Here is a 23,117-nt window from a genome sequence, read left to right as displayed (position 1 = left end):
TAAACTAGTGAAAACAGCAGATCTACAAGCACACAACGCCTCGCATCGTGAGGCGTTGTGTGCTTGTAGATCAGCTGTTTTCACTAGTTTTGTGTGATGGTCTAGTATGATGAAGCAGGGCAAACGTACACATTTGAAACTTGGAGATACAAGGTTTCTGCCCGACAATGACGATATTTTAGTGATTATGTTGCTAAATATTTTTTCAAGTGTCCAAATAAATTCCAAATATTATCAAATGATATCGCGGCACCCCTGGACTGCTGTCACGGCATCCCAGATATTAACACATCTGGTGCCAACCCCGAGTTTCCCGAGTTTGTATTGATACCAACGCTGTGCCAACCCCGAGTTTCCCGAGTTTGGGCCGTTTTTGAAAAAAAAAAAAAAAAAAAGAAAAAAATCATTTTATTTTTTTTCAACATTTTTTTTGGGACCTCCAGAAATGTATTAGGCATGATCGCGATCGCGAAATTGCATGTTTAACCCCCATACCAACCCATTCTTTCAAACATGGCAGCCATGTTTGTTTACATCTGAAGAAAACATAATGGCCCATAAATCATGAATGCCTGAACGGATTTCCAAGCGGATTTTTTTGTTTGAAAGCTGTGAACAGCATCTACACACGTGGTGCATCATCTAGGCATGGGCGTGCACTTTTTACACAATTGCACAATTACATGGAAGTCTATGGTAACCATGGCAACGCGAGACATTGAAGAGAAAAAATCATTGCAACATAAGTGTTAACACTGCTAAAGCACTGACCCATCTTTAGTTGATGCTCTCCCACTAGTCCCGGACCGGTAGCCAAATGGTGCAAGAGGACAGCAAGAGTGAAACTCAGAAGAACTCTGATTCTCTAAAACAGGGGTCTTCAACAGGGTGTCTGGGACCCCTACAGTCCTCAGAGTTACCACAGAAGGGCTGCCTAATTGTTGTGCTTGTGCGATAGGAACCTTTTTTATATGAACCACTTGAACCTAATAAGCATCCCTTTTCTGGGGGAACAATACCCGAAAATAGCAGGTCTAATTCTAAAGCTTGTAGATCGGCTATTTTCGGCAAGGAGCTTTGGTGTCGGGGGGAAAAAAGGTATTGAGGATTTAAGTGGTAAACTGTCTGAAAATACACATTAACATGAATCCAAGACAACGCTACACATTGATAATGCGGTTAAACAAGTACATGAAGCCATCTATGAATCTTTGAAAAAGTTTAATCTGCAACAAACAAAACAATATGTAGTGGGGGGGGGGGGGTCCCTGCATCATCCCTCTCTCTCTTGGCCAGAAAAACATTGAAGACCCCTGCCCTTGAAGACCCCCCTCCCCCCAAAACCAAAACACATGCAAACTTTGACGAGAGCATATCTCCCGAGAGACACTTGATAATCCCATCCACATCCCAGTGCATTAAGGGGCAGGTTATTATAGCCATCTGTTGAATGGCTGAAACACAGCCTGACGACACAACTTTCCCACAGGAGCTTTCTTGACTTTCTGTCTGGGCCCGTTTCCCCCAACAAGCCTGGACACCTGGTTTGTTCAGCTATCTGCCAGCTTCTTCTAACACCAATGGATTAATCATCACACAAGGAACCGCTGCTCTCCTAGGAAATTACTCAAGCGGATGACTTTCTTTCAAGGAAGTGAAGCGGTCTAGTTTTTTACTTTGACTTTGAAGAGATCTCTCTACCGACGCACGCCTGTAATAATACCCTCAAAAGTGTAAAGACAATTCTTTACTCAAGTGTGCCCGTCACCACTGTCCATTGTCGACCTGTTCAGTCTAGACTTAGTAAACTGGTCTGTGAGTTCTGCCCTGTACTTGGATATACGAGCTCACAGCGCACCACTTAGTGCCGTGCCCGTGCTGCGAGCTTGCACATCTGCTATGTTTTGAAATATCTTTAATATACTGTAGCATCACACTCAGTTTAACCACTTTAACCCTCAACACCCTATATATTCTACAACGTGTTGCAATGCAAACCATTGCGGGCATGTAGATATGCTATTTTCAAAAACAATCTTGAAAAGAAATGTGACAAATTTTGAAAAATTGTGAACAATTTTAACAACACAAATCTTGTATGGGTGCCTGGCACAAAATATGTTTTAGATGGGGGGGGGGGGGGGGGGGGGTCCTTGACATGAAAAGGTTTGACAACCACAGCAGTAAACAAAACATTCCTACCTTTGTTCTGCAAAAGAACAGTCAAAAAGAAAAAGGGGAGAGCGTTCCTTGAGGTTACGAAGGAGAAACAAAGAGAGGATGCCACCAACCAAAACCGAAGGGGAAAAAAAAGGTCCTCAGGTGAACATTGTACCGTAGTCCCATCAGAGTAGAGTTCAGCTCTGCCTATCTGAGCTGGAGGAAGCCTCCCTCTTCCAGGGTCCAGCAGCACATGTCTGCCTGGCTCACTGATAGCTCTAAACTCCACCCATGCAGTCATCAGTGGGAGGTTTGCTCTACGGGACAGACAAGCTTAAGCCTGTTAATGACTCATTAGAGAGGGTGTATGGTACAGCACAGTACAGTACAGTACACAGGTACAAGGAGAGATGGGGGCTGAGTGAGCCTCTCTGCCTTTATGGACGTGATATCGTTTAAAAAGGGAGCGGTACTGGTGCAGTCAGCAGAAGTAAAAATAGGGACAACTGACCTCTACAGTGTCCACAACTGTTATTAAAGACAACCGGCGGACCGTTCACCTTGGTATTATTTTTCTTTGTCTTTATTATTAGGACAGACAGTGGGAAAAGATGAGAGGGGAGTCAGCGCAGCGGAGGTATACAGGAAAGAAGAGGCTCTGGTGGGATTTGAGGCCAAAGAGGGGGGTACTCATCTTGTCTTGTGCGATTCCAGAGAAAGAGAGAGAGGCGGGTCTTAACCAGTGCTGGAAAAGGTTTTACACAAGTAAAAGTAGCAATATCACAAAGAATAATTACTCAGTTACAAGTAAAAGGCCAGTATTTAAAAATCTAAGTAGCCCAACATTTAGAAATATGAAAAATAAAAACAAGTAGAGCAGCTATTTTCAAAAAAATAAAATGGTGCTTGAGTGGTCAATATATAATGTTTTTCATTTTTTGTTAATGATCTAAATCTCCAAAGTACAAGTGAAGTAACAAAAGCTGTCAGATAACCGGGGTGGAGTAAAACATACAAGATTAGCCTCTGAGATCTAGCAGAGTAGAAGTAGCCTATAAAGTACAGTTCTTGAGTACTTTGTCATGTTACTATGCACCACTGGTCTTAGCCGTCACAACATCCCTGGGCTGTTTTCCTTTTAAGTTTCGGGTTCAGAAAGAAAGATTGACTGCCTGAATATTTCCCAGCTTAGTAGTGAAATTAATGTTCATTCCCGCAGCCTTATGCGTATGTTTTCCCGGCAAGAGAATGTATCACAGAGAACAATTGAAACCAGGGCAAGAGGAGAGAATGATTTAGAAGTGGATCTTTTACCCTCTTTCTTCACATTCCAAACCTCCAAAATGTCAACGTTTGGCCCTGGAAAACACTTCAGCCATCGTTGAAGTGAATAAAATCATTCTACTGAACTGAGGAGCTCTTCGCAAGGTGCGGAGCAGTGTGCAGTGTTCCGAGTTTGATTTTGTTTTAGTCATAGTCTTTTGAGTAAAATCCCATTTAGTTTTAGTCACCTGAAAGGTTTTAGTTTTAGTCTAGTTTTAGTTGGCCACATACAATTGATTTAGTCGACTAAAATGTATTTTTGTAGGCAGTGATGCTGATACTAAAATACATTTATATTTGATGTTGTCCTCATCGCCTAGCCCTACTTCTTTGGTCTCTTGTTTGGTCAATTTGATCTAAAGAATAAAAATAAAAACTAGGGTTGCATTGCCATGGAATGTGCAATGTGCTGTATACATTCCCCAGAGTGAGAACCCTACTGATTTTGGTGACCCAATTTCCTTTCCTCTCTGCACTTCCCTTAAGGCTTCCAGACTAACATTTCCACTTGCACACAGGATATATCTTAAAGTTTAATGGGCAGATTGCCATGAAACTTTTGCTGAGTGCACTCCCAGAGAGGACGGACACCAACTGAAGATAAGAGATACAAGCGATGCCATTTGCTAATATGAACGTTATGGCAAATGGTGCATGTTTTAATTTGCCACAAAATAATTTACCAGATTGTGTTAAATGTAGCAGTGAGTGGTTCTCAAAGTGGGGTGCTTGAGGGGGTTCCAGGGGGTCCTGGAACAAAATAATTTGTTCATAGAGCATCAAAATAAATTTGACCACTTTAAACCTACAGTATTTAGCTTTACAACAGACTTAACTACAGTATATAGGCCTGCAACAGACTTAACAACTTAAATGATATGCAGTATTGTCTATAAGGTTGAGGTTTCTGAGCTGAAGTCTCCTGGACACTAGCTCCGTCATGGTGCATGCTAGATTAAACATTAAACAACAAACAACTTGTGACATATTGCAAAGACTAACTGATCTTGGTGTGTGGGTTAAATTAACAGTGAGGAGCTTACTGTGTAAGCTTGAGCCCGTCCAATATATTGGTCTGGTTGATATAAACTGTATAGTGAAAGGAAGGGAATGTCCACGATAAGAGTAGACTGCTCTTCCATGTTTAGTTAACAAACAAAAACAATGTTTCGCCCATGCAAAAATGTACTTCCTGAAAGCCTCTTAGTCAAAGGCCCAATCGAAAAACACAGATTAAATGACATCATACACTCATCCCTCCCCTTTTACCATTCACCCAACACTGTGGGTGTCAGCTGGGTCACCACCACCCACCTGACAACCAGGCATGCCTAATGAACTGGTGGGTGTGACCACATAAAAACACAATTTTAACTCCTTTCTCCTCTTTTATATTAACCACTTGAACCCTAGTGTCCATATTCTGAGAACTTTAGCCAAAGATCTACAAGCTCACAACGCCTCGTTGTGAGCTAGTATTGTATTTGTATTGTATTGTGCTTGTATTTTCGGCTAAAAAGGGAAAAAGAGCAGACTAAGTACAGATTGAAAGGTCAAGCTTATTAAGTATTGACGGTTCAAGTGGTTAAATATCTGAAAACACACATTGACATGAATCCAAAATACACTGACGATTGTGCTGTCAAACAATGAAACTATATGGAATCTCTGAAAAGGTTGTGGGGGTCCCTGCTTCATCTCTCTCTCAACTAAGGGGTCCTTGGCCTGAAAACGTTGAAGACCACTGCCCTAAAACGATGAAATTCCAGGCCTGGTAAGGACAGACCTAATATAAACACAGAGGTCATGGGTTCAAGTCTGCCTAACGGCCTGATGATGCACCATGTCATTCTTCCACTTCCTGTTTATCTCCCACCATACTGAATAAGAACACACAAATCATCTGCTTAGCAGAATTGCAATTAATAACGGTCTGGAAATTCATCTGCCATAGTTTGTAAACCAAGAGTTTTTATATTAATTAACCTCAGGCAACACAAAATTAGACACGATTAGACAGTTATGGTCTAAAGGACTGCCAGTAGGACTTTGAGATAAGAATTTAAATCAATATATCGCCATTATTATTATAACCTTTGCCTCGATTACGATTAATGAACAAATCTTTTTTCGAAGGAGAATTAGAAGATCTTATGTTATCTCAACGTTGCCAGATCTGATGTTAGCAATTGTAGATCTTCTATTTAATGAGCTAGATTAAGCGGGTTATTGGTTCTAAATCTAAATATCGATTTAGATTTTCGGTTAATTTCCCAGCCCTAGTCAGTAAAACAGCAAGTTTTGTTCTCAATCAAAACTGTACTTCTATCTATCAGATGTATGATTACATCTAGTTTCAGACTGATCTAATGTACTTGGCTCCAGTCTAGACTTGTTATGCTCCTTTTTTACTGAATGTATGTACCACAGAAGCTCAGAGAGCTGTTTAACTGCAATATACCGTATATACGACACAATACAGTCCCCCTGACAGGCTGAGTGAAGTCTATTACTTAAACTAGCCCTTACCCGTTCAAAGATATGAGCTCTGAAATGATGTGCAGTGTGTGGGTTATGGGATGTGCACTGTGCAGTGTGCACACAGTATATGAGGGATGGAAAGTAACTTTAACTGGTGCTTGCATGCTAATATGTAGGAGCATCAATGTAAGAAATACCAGTTCCATTTAACGGCTACAGAGATACTGTGTACCGATCTGCATGATTTTTGGACAACATCTGTAACAGGGCCAGAACCCCCACCCCCCCCCCCCCCCCCGCCCGCCCGCCCGCATGCACACACACACACACTCCCCCCCCCCCCCCGCCCCCCGTGTGTGTGTGTGTGTGTGTGTGTGTGTGTGTTTGTGTGTGATTGTGCATGGCCTGAACAACAGCGCCCCTCCCTTAACATGTGTGGTCACAAAAGGTACTGTAGGCTAAATAGATATAGATACACCATAAAAATGCTAATGCTAATATACAGCATACGATTTGTGAAAGTGACAAACGGGCTTCACAGTTATGTCAGGTGTGTTCATATGCTGACAGATGGTGATGCGATTTCAGATCAATTGCTCCAGCCACCGAGGAGAAACGCTGAGACAGACAGACAGACAGACAGACAGACAGACACTCACTCACTCAGACATTCGCAAAATTATAGTATAGATTAAAGCTCAGTGAACAAGTACATGCATGATGGATGGGAGGGCCTGCCTGAACACAACAACACGGGACAGGAGAGATTAAGGTACAGCAGAAGTGGTTCTCAACAGTCAAGGACCCCCAAATTGATGTGCATTTGGCAGCGGACGCAGGACACCCATCTCACTCGCTACTTCTGTAGTATGATGACAAACCAGGGCAGGCATTTACAGGGGGGAAAAAGTGATATATGGAAATATAATAGGTTTCTGCCTGACGACGACGAAAATAACCGTATAAATCTACAGTGCAGACAGAGTTTAAAGCCCGTATCATAGTCGGGTCCGCGGTGGAAGGCTTTACACCGCGGTGTAATCTTTTCGAGTCTTTTTGAGTCATGAAACTACAACGTTACATCACTCCTCACGGTGGAGAGCTTTCCACCGTGAGTCCCAACACATCTCTCTGTTTTTACTATCAGACAGACAGGCTCTACACCCCGTTCACTGATTGGTCGACCTGAACCGGTCTAGACGGGGTAAAGGACTTCACCGTGGGCCGTGACTATGATGGCCTGCACTTATTTTCTGACTTGAGGTGGAAAGCTTTCCACCTCAAATTTGCGGTGGATAGGTCTCCACTGTACACTCTGATACGGGCTTAAGTAGGTATCATCCAATAAGATGAAAGCCTTTGACTGTTCTGCCCTCGGCGTGGCCCTCAGCCACTCTGAATAACCGTCATGAGTCAACAGCGTAGGGAAAGGATAACAATAGAGACAACTTTTACTGCTTGCAACTTTTGTTTCAGTGCTGGAAACTTTCCCAAAGGCAGCAGACGAAATTGCCTTCACTTTGCTACATTCCAGATTCTTATGACATTTGAACAAATATCCCTGTTACTTACTTTCTGGCCCAATCTATATAAAGATTTCATTAGATGCTATATTAAAGATCCAAATGCCCCCTGTTAGGCCTTTGGGATATTCTGGGTTTTGCTAAGGAGATTTACCCATCTCTTCTCAATGACAATTTAGACAATGTCCTTTAGTAACACCACAGCCTCATTTCACCTGGTTCAAATAATCTGACAATCCTTTTCATACATTTCCCCTAATCTCTAATCCCAACTCAACCCTTAATTCTCCTCCTTGATCTCAGATGACATTCAACTTTCCATCCCTATTAGAGCTGCAGTGGCCAGGGTACAGTTTCTTCATTAGAGCCATCGTTTAAGCTTTGATCGCCACGGTCGATTATAATACAGAATAGGGACAGTCAGTCACACAACGCCCTGCTATGACACAGGATTCATAAGGCTCCTTCCCATACTCAACGTTGCCAGTTAAGGCTGTCACAATTATTACATAATCACCTAACCATTTGAGATAATCGCATTTTCCAACGAATTGCAGATCTATACTCAATCTATTCACAAACTTGTAGATTGGACATTTTGGCTATTTATATTTTATTTTGAAAGTATAGTTATTAGATATGTCTTTGTCTTTTCTTTGTATATTTAAGTTAAGTCATTACATGCCCTGTGCAATTTTTGTTTACCAAGCCTAAAAGCCAAACAGAAATGTAAAATCACAATTATAAGACAATTAATGATCGTGCCAACCCTAGTTGACAGGTGGAGTTCAAGTTTTCAGACTCCAGAAAAATATAAATATGTGCTGCATTTCTCAGTGCAGTGTTGAAGGGAAATTAAAAGTCATTAAGCAAACCGAAACATAAGCGTCTAAAGCCTAATTCATACCTCTCTTTAGTAGTACTTTAGTGTCGCTTGCAACGAGAACTGATTCAAGCCAACAAAAACAAAAAAAAGACTCAAAAAGACAAGGTGAATAGTCTGCCTGCTGTCTTTAATAAAAGGTCAGTGATGTTCCACCCCTCTCTATTTTTACTTGTGCTGACTGTAACAGCAGCACCGCATTTAAAAGATATTAAGGTTGGGGCGTGCAGGTGGCTCACCTGGTGAGGGCAGGGACAAGCCCCACATACAGTAAATAACTTAAGGCTATACTAAAGTCCTTCTGGCAGCTGACCCGGTTCGACTCCAACCCAAGACAATTTAAAGCATGTCATTCCCACCTTTCCTGCCTCTTCACGGCTCTATCAAAAATATTGCAGAAATGCAAAAAGGAAATATAGAACGTCCATAAGAGCCAAGGCTCAGCCCCAACGCGTAGTGCAATGAAGTATAAATTAAGCCTAATGGGCCCGTCCACACCCAGCGCTATAACTATAAAGAAACTGAAAGATGTAATTTAAAAATTGTTGCAACTCAAGGGAACAGCGGAATCACAACTGTAAGAACATGGTGATAAATGAAGTTACAGTGCATGGAGTAGGACGGCCCTTAACTCTCCCTGTGTGTCAGGACAAAGCCACTCTCTGCACAAAAATAAGTACATTAGTTGTGAATTATGGTATAGGGTGCAATTGGGCATGACTGACCAAAATCAAAGTAGATTAAGGTGCCTCCACACCGAAAATACTACAGGAGACTTGTTCAAACAGTTCACAGACTGCAAAGAACTGCAAAAAACTAAGCACATTGAATTTTCCAGCCGACTATATGCCGACTGTAATTACTGTACAGTTTTGCGCATGCGCACTGTGTTGCCATATCGGCTCGTTACAAGCGACTTTGATCCTGTTTTCCTATAATGTTTCTAGTTGTGGGTTACTTTTGTTTGGGCATGTTTCTGAATTGTAGTTGCTTATTTGGCCTTGCTTTCAACATTCTTTTCGAAAATAGCGAATGTAATAGAGCTCAATAGGTGAAACTGGACGCTTCTTTAGGCTTTGTTTTCATAGACCTGGTCGCTTGTTTAACTCACAGAATCTGGCAACCGGGGAGGCGTAGCAGAAGCGGAGATGCTTCCTGTCCGGTGTTTTTTTCTCCTCACACCAAAACAACACACATCACATCACTATTACTAGCGTTGCCTTGGAGTTGATTAGTATAGGAAATTGAGAGTTGAGATTGTGAATATGCTATTTAGTTAAAATGTGCAACGGGAAAATGTCTCTGGCTTATTTAGGCTTGGTTTTGCTGCAGCAGTAGCAAACTAATGGTCAATTTACAACTCGCTACAATTCACCGACGTCAAGGGGCGACTCAACAAAACTGAGCAAGTCCAGTCTTCCAGTTTTCCGTCGATAGCGTTCCCGACCCGCTGGCGAAAACCTACCGATGAGCTCCCGTTCGGCAACAGACGCTTTCCGCCGCTATCCGCCGCCGATTCGGCCACGAATCTGTTTGGTTAAAAGTGGCCTTTATTCTACTATTCTACAATTAATAACAAATATTCGATTATTCGACCAAATGCTGCATTGGATCGAACAGCAAAATGCTTGTTATCAATTGAACCAACACGATTTCTAATTCCATCTGACAATATCATGACAGACAAAAAGTTAAAACACCTTTAACCACTCAGACAGCTGCAAACACACAAGTCAGATGGGGGGAAGGAAAAACCAACATCTCAAACTCTGACTCTCTATTCTAACTCAATTTCGGACTACTTCTAACAACATTAGCTCACGTGATTTCTGCATACAAGTTGCCATGGTCATTAACTATTTCAACATAGAAATGCAACGGAAGAATGCAACTCGTGTTGATTAGTTTCTAAGGTTCAGTTAAATGTAGCTAAGCATAATAAGTAGGCTATGTTCTACCCCATGGGGAGTCACATTTAGGCATTTAATCAAAGACATCATTAAATCAACAGTTTTTACAGAACACTAAGAACACTTTGCACCAGGGGTCCAATGAAGGGGTGAACTATCGTTTCATTTTTTTAATTAATCAAATAATTTGATTAAGCACACATTATTTTATAAAACAATAATGAAAATAGCAGATCTACAAGCTCCACAATGCATCGCGATGACACGTTGTGACTTGTGAGCTTGTACGATTACCTGTAGATTGGCTATGCTATCCTCACTATTTTTATTTTATTTTTTGGTCTATAATGAGATGCCCAACATAGGGATAGATTAATAATCAATTATTATATTATTAACTTTATTAATCAATATTATACTACTAATAAACGACTGTCTGTCCGATGTCTGTCTGATATACGCGCATGCTGACATCACTGATACTAAACAGTGCCCACATTTGGAGATGACTAACATCACTGTCTGGGTTCTCCAACATTACTTCTGAGACTCCTACATTCAATCCCTCATACACTGTGCACACCCCAAACCCCACATACTGTAATTTGTAGCACATATCTTCGAACGGGCAAGGACTAGTTTTAATAATTGATTAAATCAACTGTTTCACTTAATTGTTCCACCTAGTCCATACATCTCTCAAGACAGACTCATCTTTTTGAGCTCCTAAGCTTGAGTGTATGTGTAGGTTTGTTATCATCTATGCGTGTGTGTGTGTGTGTGTGTGTGTGTGTGTGTGTGTGTGTGTGTGTGTGTGTGTGTGTGTATCTATGCATGTAGCCTGAGCATGAACTGCAATACCGCTGGTGACCAAGTGGCGCTGTTGCATCACACACACGCACTCTCACAACCCTGAAATGAACTGCTACACACACACACAACCTGAAATGAACTGACACACACACACACACACACACACACACACACACACACACACACACACACACACACACACACACACACACACACACACACACACACACACACACACACACACACACACACACACACACACACACACACACACACACACACACACACACACACACACGCTCACTTCAAACTTGGTTTGATTTTTATTTACATAGTGGTTCCCAGATTCAATGCAAGATCCTCCCAGTCAAATTCCTTATTCAGGAATCAGGACGCTACTGAGCCAAGCCCAGAAAACACACAGGCCCTCCTCAGAGCCGAACAGATAAGGACAGACATTAACTTAGTCTTCACCCACAGAACTGCACAAGATAAAACTATCTTGTGCAACTAATGCACAGGGCCAAAAGCACACTTAAACACACTGACATGATAACACATCAGGCAAAAGAAAGCAAATAAATAAAAGATCATCCCATACACACATTATTGTCTAGGAAAGTTCTTGTTTTTTCTTTGCCTTTCAACACCGCCCGGGATTGAGAGTTTGGTTTCCAGGAGTCAAGCGTATTAGAATGAACGCTAAGCCTTTTGACCTTTTGCCCTGCAGCAGCAGCATGTGACCAAGGGAAACAGCAGGACTGCACAGGTCTTAAGATCCACCACAACCCGGCCACCATATCTAACAGTCACATTCATTCTTACATCACACAAGACTCATGCAGACAATAACAGAATATCATGCAGAATATTGATTGATTATTTTTTTATTTTCTATTTCTTACTATTTCTTATATTATTACCACCCAAGGTAGATGTTATGGTCTGTTTTAGTATGTTGCATAATTATTGTCTCCACCAGCCGAAGGCTGAGGGAGAGTATGTTTTCCCCTCCGTCCGTGTGTCCGTCCGTCCGTCCGTGCGTGCGTGCGTCCGTGCGTCCTCGCAGTTTGTGAGCGCCAAATCTCAGTCGCCGTTGGCCCGGTCGCTGCCAAAGTGAGCACACACATTCCCTGGATGCCAATCTAGAACCTCTGCCCTCAATTTTTCAAATGGGCCTTTTCTAGCGCCAACTAGTGGCCGATGTTTGCTAAACACATTTCTGTGCACTACTCTTACAGATTTTGTCCAAAAATCCTACATATCGGTAGGCAATATCTCGACAGTCATGTGATCGACACGGATCTGTCCGATTTTGCATATTCCCTCCTGATTGGCTAAGATTGGCTTCCAAAGTTTGTGGGATTGAGCCGTTTTGAACAAAATGCCTCAGATCACAAACGCAAAGTGCAATTATCATGAAATCGCGCACACACGTTCCCACTAGGCCGAGGAAGAAATGCCACTTAATTCTTTTTTAATCAGCCTCATGGTGGCGCTATAACAGCCCGATTTGTGGTTTTACCTATAACTCCACCGATCAGTTTCAAACTTAAAGCACACTCCCTAGAGGCTAAGGATAAACCTTTGCCCTGCATTTTTCACATCAGCCTTTTATAGCGCCACCTTTGGGCCGACTTATGTAAAACACATTTTTGGATATTACTCCTTGAGATTTTATCCAAAAATCATGCAAATCGGTTTACAGTACCTCTATAGTCATGTGATCAAGTCCGATCCGTCTGATATTTCACATTCCATCCTGATTGGCTAATATTAGCTTCCAAAGTTTGCAGGATTGCTCCGTTTTTGAACAAAATGCCTCAAATCATCAACGCAGCTTGCGATTACTGTGACATTTGCCACACATATTCCCACTAGGTCAAGGAACAAATGCTACCTTTTTAACATTGTCCTGTTATAGCGCCACCAGCAGGTAGACTTTAGCAAAACACATTTTTGGAACACAATGCTTGAAATCATGCATGCAGCATCCGATTGCCATGAAAGATCTAAGGTGAAGAACATATGCCACCCTTTTTACATTGGCCTATTATACAGTAGCACCACCAGGACGCACGGCCTGGTGGAGACCTGTGCTTGGAAGAGCACTGCTTCTAGTTTGTATTGTTTTGTCTGTGCCCATGTATGTCCTGTATTTTAAAATTAAAAAAAGGGGGAAAAAGTAATAATAATAAAAATAAATATATACTGTAAATATTATATACTTTCAGGGCACAAAGAGATAATAGAAAGAACACCATGCAGACAATAACCTGCTGAGTGTGGTGTGTAATGTACACATTTCAATTTACAATTGAGCATTTAGCAGATGCTCTTATCCAGAGTGACTTACAAGTGTTTATTGATCTCTAGTCAATAAACAATAAAACAATCACATAAATAGACTGCAGAGAGCACCGTGTAGGGTCTCATAGACAGAAACTAGAATACCAACAATGAACCTGACAGCAACCAGACGTGCCATCTAAACCACATTCTAGACATTGTGCTCGGAAGAAAACTAATTTAAGAATCAGATTATGTAACCAAATGGGCCCGTTCCATTTGGTTACTTACTTAGTGGATGTGCATTCTTTTTGATTTCTTTTAGATATGTTTTGGGGCTTTTATGCCTTGGATTGGATTGGACAGTAGACTGAGAGGAAACGGGGAGAGAGATGTGGAGTGACACGCAGGAAAGGCTGAGGACTCGAACCAGCGACACGCTGCCAGGCTACACTGAGCCTATGTGGTATGCGCCTTGACCGGTAGGCCAGTGGGCAGGATGTAATCTACGTAGCACAGTGGTTCTCAACCTTTTCATGTCAAGGACCCCCAAACTGATATGTATTTGGTTGCGAACCCCCATCTGAAAAAGTTTTGTACCAGGGACCCCCAGAAGAGATTTATCAAAAAAATATGTATAGCAGATTTATAAGCTGATATAAGTGATATTGTAGATCTGCTATTTTTGAATATCCAACATATAAATGGATAAAGATGATAGTGATGCTATATTAACACATCTTGCTGGGGACCACCCCCAAAGGACCCTACCCTGGGGGTCACCGGACCCCGCTTTGAGACCCAATGCTGTAGCCTACATTCTTTACTTGTGCATGTCGTCGTTAACCCTTTGTGGTGTGCGTACACCGTGCCGTTGCGGTTGGAGTAATGCGACTCCACTGATCTTCTTAAGGCTCCAGTTACAATCCCATGACTCCAGAGACGGGGTAGCCTAACCTATGAGATCAAGGTGCCTACACACTGTAGCCTACCTGCTGCCGGCAGCACATGGTTCAGTCACACCAGTGCAAGCAGTGGTGGGAAAATCATACCTAGTGTCAGGTAGGATTAAAAGAAAGTGCAATTACTCAGTAATGCCAGACCTGAAGGTCTCCGTGGATGAGCCTTGGTGGCAAGAATGTGCAATTAATACTTGAAAACGAACATGTTTCATGCTTAATTGGACTCATTAGTGTATTGTGTGGCTAGAAATGATACCACAGCTTTGGTAGTTTTGTTTTTCAGAAGTGCCAGAATAATATCACACTGCCGGCATCATGAATGTATCGCCATCGCAATATCAACATGTCTAATATGTGGTAGGCCTATCCATTGTTGTCAATAGCAGCAGCAGGTGCAATGTTTTCTTGGAATGGAAATACAATCCATTTCTTTCTTTTTCAGTGTGTGCATATATTACAGCAGGCTACTCAATGTCTGGGTTCATCAGCAGCAAACCCTCAGTCTGAAAGCATAAAACTGTATACACTACTTCAATAAAACTGTATACACTACTTCAATAAAACTGTATACACTACTTCAGAGTGCATCTCTCCATTCCGACATGTCTCCTTTCCGACATGTCTAACCCTATCTCTTACCCTAACCCTAACCTTAACCTCTATGGAAGTGTTGCCGCTCCGAACAATAAGAAGTCACTGTCGGAGTGGCGACATGTCGGAATGGAGAGCGCCCCCCACTACTTCAGTATTTGTTAACTTATCATGAGTTATATCGTCATTGCAAAATTCAACAATGTTATCGCATATGGCATGTTTTCCTAATACCATGCAGTGATATTTATTTAGGCCACCAGGTAGGTTGGCTCCATGCATTCATCAAGCACTGTTCTCAGGGATACAGGTCAGTATATACCAGGGGTGCCCACACATTTTTGACGTGAGATCTACTTTTAAAATGACTAGCTCAACATGATCTACCCATCCAAAATGTTTTAGCCGAGGGCCTGAGGGGGGCTTTGGAATAGCAGCACTGGCATTATATTTTAGACAAACACACTTACTGTAAGGGGGAAATAAATGGGAAATACTGGGGGGAATGTCTTCATCCCATTCTGTATGGAAGTGGTAGGTTTTGGGGTTCTTTGTAATGCTACTGACTCTTGAACAAAGTATTGCATTGGATGTTTGCCTACTTTAGAAGCCATGAAGGGAGCTGACAGGTCCTTCTTGATGTCATATTGGCATATTCTTTTCATATTTTAATTATATTGTTTTAGAGGCATGTCATGTGGTCTACCTGCACACCCTTGGTGATCTACTGGTAGATCTACCTTTTGGGCACCCCTGGTATATACACATGATGTGAACATGTACCTGATGGTACATCATTATCAGACATTATTTTACCCTTCAACTTCTTGTTTATGACCCAAAATGACTGGATATACAGGTTTTGTAGCAATCGTAAATAGACCGTAATTGTCGAATGCTTAAACATGTAATGATCATGAATACTTTCTTTTACTTCCATTTTTCAAATTTATATTATGTATTTTTTTACATTTTGGACAAGTTGCCAATTTTACATCAAGGTGCCCAGATGGTTTTGGTGCCCACCTGACCCGTTACCGTTCTCAGCCAGAGAAACTCTTCCACAAAGCCTGGGTGTGTTGGAGGTCCGTGCTTTGCACACATCATCTCTTGGTGGTGGCACCATCTGTTCGCTGTGTAAACTCCCACTATAAGCTCTGCTATTCCCACCACTAATACTCTGGCTCCTCTGTGCCATGCAGTTAATTGTGCCCCGTGTTTAATTGATTCCTCAAAAAGGTCACCCAGCAGCACCAGCACCCAGCGCAGCTCTCTTTGAACCCGAGCCAACCAGCAGCCGCCAGGCAGGCTCAAAACCCAACTGTGACAGCCAGGGGCGTCACAAGGGGTAGGAAAGTGGGACTGAGTTACTGGGGCCCAAGGTGGAGGGGCCCTAATAACTTTATCTATTGAAAAATAGCAGATATACAAGCTCACAGCGCGGCACCGAGTGCCGCGCTGCGAGCTTGTAGATCTGCTATTTTTGAAAAGTTGTGAAAATGTGTGAAAATCTTTGAATATATGTATTTTTTAAGCGAACATTTCTAACTCAAATTTTGCTTCTGGGGGTCCCTGGAACTAAATATTTTGAGATCGGGGTCCGTGACCAAATACATATCATCTTGGGGGTCCTTGACATAGGTTTCTTGCACACATTTTCACGATTTTTCAAAAATAGCAGATCTACAAGCTCACAGCGCGGCACTCGGTGCCGCGCTGTGAGCTTGTATATCTGCTATTTTTCAATAGTTAACGTTCATGGGGGGCCCGCAGTGAATCCTTGTACCCAGGGCCCAGAATTTGGTGTGACGCCCCTGGTGACAGCCAACGTAACGTACACACCGTTCCATATCAACAAAACCTCTAGTTTCAATAGATTAGTTTATGTAAAGTGACAGAAGAGACAAAAACATTTTTGCGTAATAGACAATTTGCTAATTAAAAAGTAAAGCGTATTAAAAAAAATCGAAGAAATTCCATAATTTGAAAACAAATGTTTAAGAAGTAGTGAAATCTACAAGCTCCAATGCGGCACGAAGCGATGCGTTGGGAGCTTGTAGATCTGCTATTTTCACTAGTTTGGGTCCGAGCTAAAAGGTTTGGGAACCACTGTGCTAGAGCACCTAGTCAACGTCGTCATCAAGGTCATAATAACGGATGTCCAAATAAGACGGACATAAAATCAAATACACATTTTAGACAGTAAAGAGCAAGCAATATGCACTCCTGTATCTACAGTACCACTGCACTAATAGGCCAGCAGTCAAATGCACTGAACCAGCAATACTGCTTTCACACTAGGATCTGAATCTTGTGTTAACCATGAAGTTAAGAACCAATATGTTACTTACAGTAAACCCTATAGGTTGACCGGAGCCCCCAGGGGTCAATACTTGTTCCACTCCCTTCCCTAGAGTCTATGCCAAATCTCTTCACTAAAAATAGACAATCTACAAGCTCACAACAGAAACACATTGTGAGCTTATAGATGTGCTGAAAGTTTGGCCCAGAATAGGGGTGCTACTGTACTAGGATTCAAGTGGTTAGATACAGTAGATAGACTTTGTCCTTTATTGATAGATACAGTGGGGGAAATCCAGTAAATAATGCATTATGGTTTTGTACCAGTCATTTCCCTCTATATCAGCACTTATCAGCCACAGGAGTAGTGTGGTGGGTGTTTACTTGAAGAAACACATTGCTCCCACTGTGTCTTGGTGCTTTCACTGTTTGTTTTGGTAGACGGGATGTTTTTGCAACCAAAACCAACAGTGAAAACGTCAAAACACAGCAAGGGGGGCAGTAAGTAAACGGGATGATGTTTTCTGCTGGTGTTTCAGTCCGAGTGTATCAAAGGGTGCGTTCGGAAATGCGTACCGGGTGTGTGCTCAGTGTAGTGAGTGCCTAAACCTAACCCTAACCCTAATCTTAACCTCAGTAAAACTATGCCTAAACCTAACCATAACCCCTAACCCTAACCACACCCGGTGCGCATTTACGAACGCACCCTTTGATACACTCGGACTGAATCACCACTGCAGAAAACACTCTCCCGTAAGTAAACGCCACCACACTGATAACTGCTGGTATAGAAGCGAGGAATGATGGGTAAAACATGTATTTTATTGCTTTGTTATGCAAACACAGGGCAACGTTATGCCTTAGGCAGTGCTTACTGCATGGTTAGGGTGCCATGACACAAGTCCAGGGGTGCCACAGCATACTTTGATAGTATTTGGGTTTGGAATTTATCAACTTCAGTTTAACCCCCTTAAAGTAGCAATGGCATTCAGGGGTGCCTTGGACGAAAAGGTTATTTAGAGGGGTGACCAGGGACAAAACTGTTTGAGAACCACTGCTTTAAGGAATACAATAAATACACAACCCCAGACAGACAGACAGTTCAAAATCCTGCATATCCAGTGATGTCATTACGTGCGCATCCCGCATCAAAAACTCATTCAAGTCGCCCAGGGACTCATTCATGTCATGGTCTTGGGGTCCCGGGGATGCGCCTCCGTTGGAGTCCATGTTAAAATAATTTACTTCTTCTACTTAAGTTGCTATATTAGTTTAGATAGTTTAATTCGTTTTTTAATGTATTGTGTAAGATAAACACTGTAAAGATTTATTATCAGTTAAACCTGGAACAGCTAAAAACTATTTTCACTGGTGGTTCTCAAAGTGGGGTCCTGGGTCCTTGAGGGAGTTCCAGGGGGTCCCCAGATAAATGATAGTTAGGAACCAAATAGAACTTTATGGGTCTGTAACTCGGTGAACAAATGGAACCAAATGGACCTGTTCCATTTGTACTCTAGTATTTTAACATTTAATATAAATTGGGGTCCAGTGATATAAATATAATTAAATGGGTGTCTCTAGCCTAGTGTATTAGAAATCCTAGTTCTAAGTTCAAACATTAGCCAAATTGTAAAATAAATATAAGAAATTAGGCAAACATTTTGAAAATAGACGATCTACAAGCTCACAGCGCTCGAAAAACATTGTATTGAGGACTCATAAAACTTTTCTGGGACCCATTTGAATGACCACCTGTGGGTCCCGGGACCCATTACATTGAAAACCTAGTAACATCACTGCATGTCCGTTCACTCAATGTGTCCACAGAGTTAATGAACGCAGTCAGAGAATGACTGAAAACAACAGTTATCGAGAAGGTCTGGGAACATCCAAAATACCCGCGCTCATCTCAGGGCCGGTGGCCAGAGAGGGATCTTTTTCTCAAGAAAGAGGGACGGTCCCAGCAGATAAATAAACACGCTGCAGTCACAGCTGTGTACAATACATGCTGGGGCAGATTGGAATCTAAAGATAAACGGGAGGAAAACGTGGCAGACTTTCAACAACAGTCCCTGCTTAAAAAAGCCTTGGGAAAAAAAAAAACGATTACACCATGTACGGATCAAAGGTCCACAAACAAGTGTTGTTTTTTCCAGCAGGGAGGCAGATGGACCCTTCACCTCAACAACAAGCCATGTCAGGTTTTTCCAGCTCCTACAATCCAAAGCAAGCAACCTCATCCAAATGAGAGGTCAATACCCAAACGATTACGCAGAGAGAGATAGAGTTTTAAACTCCAGTCCTTACATAACATGGCACCCTGTGTGTTCTCATTATCAAGAGACCTGCGCCAGCTCATAACACCAATTACCGGGGCTGAGCTCGCAGGGGACGTGAACTTAATGAGCTAGCTCGCCAATTAAAAAAAAAACAAGAAAAAAAAAACTGTTAACCGTTTTCACCTTCGCATCATGTCAGTCGGTCACAGTCCATTTCTCTCTCGCACTAAATGATTAATGTGGTGTGTCACACTGCCGCATCAAGAAAGACAACCGAGATAAAAGAGTTGAAACACAGAATTATATCAGCCCACACTTCACCGGTTCACAAGGTGGGGTCCGTGTGTGTGTGTGTGTGTGTGTGTGTGTGTGTGTGTGTGTGTGTGTGTGTGTGTGTGTGTGTGTGTGTGGGGGGGGGGGGGGGGGGGGGGGGGGGGGTCCCTTTGTGCTGTACACACTCATACATATATATACATTGTAGGCATTTAGCAGACACTCTTATCCTGAGCGACTTACAAGAAGCAATTGTGATGCGTAAATAATTACAAACATAGAATGCAGAGGAGGACTATTATCTACGTAAATACCAATCTGCACATTGAAACGATAAGATAGACATGCAAACAATGAACCTGACATCTGTCTAAATAAGAGTTAAATGCAGTGAGGATTGTACAGTGTAGATTGATACACATAGGGTAGGGGAAACGGTTCAATCAAGAGTTACAGACCCACAGGGGCCACCCCGACAGAGACGCTAATGCCTTTGCCATCCTTACAATAACTATACGTAAAGGTGAGTGCAGTGGTCATCCCCCCCCCCCCCCCCCCCCCCCCCCCCCACCCCCCCACACACACACACACACACAATTTCCTCTACAAACTCACAACGCAAGGATTTAGATTTAGTTTTACCATGAAAACAATGTTCTTATTTTGATCATAAGACCCAATCACTTAATGTTAGTCTCCAGGTTTTCTTCAGAATATGTATGATGCTGATTTATTATCACACTATATGGCACATTATGAATCCACCAGTACAGTCAGTGGTAAAAACGGACCACACCACCACCATTACTCTGAGAGCGTCCACATGGAACCAAATGGACCCTACACTCTCAGAGTTACAGACCTGTAGGCTATAATGGTCCATTTGGACTGGAGGAAACCCCAAAGGTCCCTCAACCCACCTTGAGGACCACAGCACTAGTTGTGTTATACATTTAGGGCAGGGGTCTTCAACAGGGGGTCCGGGACCCCTAGGGGGTCATCAGAGTTACTACAGGGGGTCCTCCAAATCTTTGAGTGATACAAAGTTTTCTCTCCTTTTTTATATTAACCACTTGAACCCTAGTGTCAATATTCAGAGAACTTTAGCCAAAAATAGCGAGGCGTTGTGAGCTTGTAGATCGGCAATCTTTGGCAAAGAGCTTTGGTGTAGAGGGGAAAAAGAGCAGACTAAGTATAGAGTGAAAGGTCAAGTTTATTAAGTATTGACGGTTCAAGTGGTTAAATATCTGAAAACACACATCGACATGAATCCAAAATACACTGATGATTGTGCTGTCAAACGATTAAACTATATGGAATCTATGAAAAGGTTGTGGGAGGTCCCTGCTTCATCTCTCTCTCAACTAAGGTGTCCTTGGCCTGAAAACGTTGAAGACCCCTGATTTCTGGCAATAGTATATCCATGGCAAAACATAGAATTTTGACAAAAATGTACACCACAAGCCGACAACCCCATAGGCCTATCTTGGAGAAGTACCTTCCATTTGACCCCCACTGTCCCCAGACAGTCACAACAACAGAGACAGACTCCCCTCCCCTCCATCACTGACAAGCGACAAGACTAGAGAGACCAGACCAATGAGCCATTCATTCATAAAGCAAGGCAAACCCCCAGACAGACAAAGAGACCATAATATATTTCCATCCACCTTTCAGTAAGCTGGATGCCTATTGTGTACAGAGACTGTTGTGTTGACAGTGCTGCTATTCCATTATATTCCATTTTTTTTGCTACCTTTCGGCGACTGCCATGCCACGATCAAGCTCGATTTAAGTTGGGAACGTAATAACAATAATTATTATAACAACAACAATAAAATACAAAGAAAAACAATGGACCAAGACCAATATCAAACTGCACAAGAAGCAAACAAACGTTTTATATTTAAATAATATCGCCTACTACTATTCAAGCATGCAGCTGCACTGCCATATAACGTATAGGTTTCCCAAAACGCGCAGGTGTGGCGCTTCTCTACGTGACCTCTCCTTCACAAGCCATTAGATCAAGTTGCATCATGTCTATTATTCAATATAATATTCTTGCCTTATTGTTGTTGCACATTAAGCACGTGCCACTGGCTGCCATTCAAACGAATAGGAACAATATAGGCTGTATTATTACAAAATATCCAACCCAGCTCTGGTCCACAGCGTTATAAGGAGTTCTCCTTAACGCTATGTCACCGATGAGCCCTTGCGCTCACAGCCGCGATAGCCCAGGCTGCTCAGCCTCTCGCCTGTATTGACATTTTTAAAATACATTTTCGATACACACCACAACAAATACTTTTCTAAGATGTTGAAATCCTACTTTCCTTAGTGGGAACACTCGGAGCCCCCCATCTCACGTCTAAAATACACTTTTCGGACAGAAAAGAAAATATTTCACCGGAAGCTTTAGCTACTCCACAGCGCCCTCTACAGATCTTGTCAATAGAATATTTCATTGACCAGATTTTGCCTTCCGGTGAAATACTTTTCTTTTCTGGCTAAAAAGTGCATTTTAGACGTGAGGTGAGGGGCTCCGAGTGTTGCCACTAAGGAGAGTAGGCTTTCAACTCCCTAAAACAGTCTTTGTTTTGGTGAGCAGCGAAACTATATTTTGTATTTATACTACAGACGAGCGCAAGGTCTCGTCGGTGGCATAGCGTTAAGGAGAACTCCTTCTAACGCTATGGAGCGTAATACAAGCGCCCGCATCTCCACACCACCAGTTATACCGTGTAAACGTTAATGAACGACAGGCAGAACAGAAAGAGACGTGTGTGTTGCACAACATTATCTAACGTTATCAGCAGTTTGTGATGAAAACATCTTGGAATTAGTAAGTCTTACCTGGCTGCAATTGACGGCTTCATTAAAAAAAAACGCGCACACACCTAGTAGAGCATGGCACAAATTGTCGCTTATTTATTCCCCCTCTCACAGCCAGCCAGGTACACTGTCTGTTTGCTCTGTCGCAGAGAAACAAAGCACGTTAACAGAATTTAAAATTAAAAAAAAAGTTGCAGACCGCTGACTGAGAGAGACGCGCCTCCTCGGCTCGCACACTGGAAACACTTTATTGTAGTGAAATGTGAAACACTCGGTATCCACCTACCCATTGCCCCGCCCCCAGTGGCGATAAAAGCACTCACATCTTTTACATAAGTAAAAGTATCAATACTTACAAGTAAAAGTCCGGAATTGCGACGCATTGTGAAGCTTGTAGGTCGGCTATTTGCAAATGGCAAAATTAGTATGTGTTTAAATTAATGTAGTGGATGGAGTAAAGTACAATGTTTGAACTTTGAATCCGAGAAGTA

The 23,117-nt window shown here is 42.2% G+C and overlaps 1 protein-coding gene across 5 annotated transcripts in view; it reads right to left on the bottom strand.

Moving 5' to 3' along the window:
* eps8a (EGFR pathway substrate 8a, signaling adaptor) overlaps nucleotides 1-22,856 on the bottom strand; it is a 114,679-nt gene extending 91,823 nt beyond the window's left edge. For all 5 annotated transcript variants that reach the window (XM_080754780.1, XM_080754777.1, XM_080754778.1 and 2 more), the window contains exon 1: nucleotides 22,648-22,856. The gene's annotated coding sequence lies outside the window, so the exon portion shown is untranslated. The remainder of the gene's footprint in view (nucleotides 1-22,647) is intronic.
* Nucleotides 22,857-23,117: the final 261 nt, after the last annotated feature.

Source organism: Nannobrachium achirus (assembly GCF_963921795.1).
Source record: "Nannobrachium achirus genome assembly, chromosome: 23".
In the NCBI taxonomy this organism is placed as follows: Eukaryota; Metazoa; Chordata; class Actinopteri; order Myctophiformes; family Myctophidae; genus Nannobrachium; species Nannobrachium achirus.
This window is presented reverse-complemented; position numbering and strand designations above follow the sequence as displayed.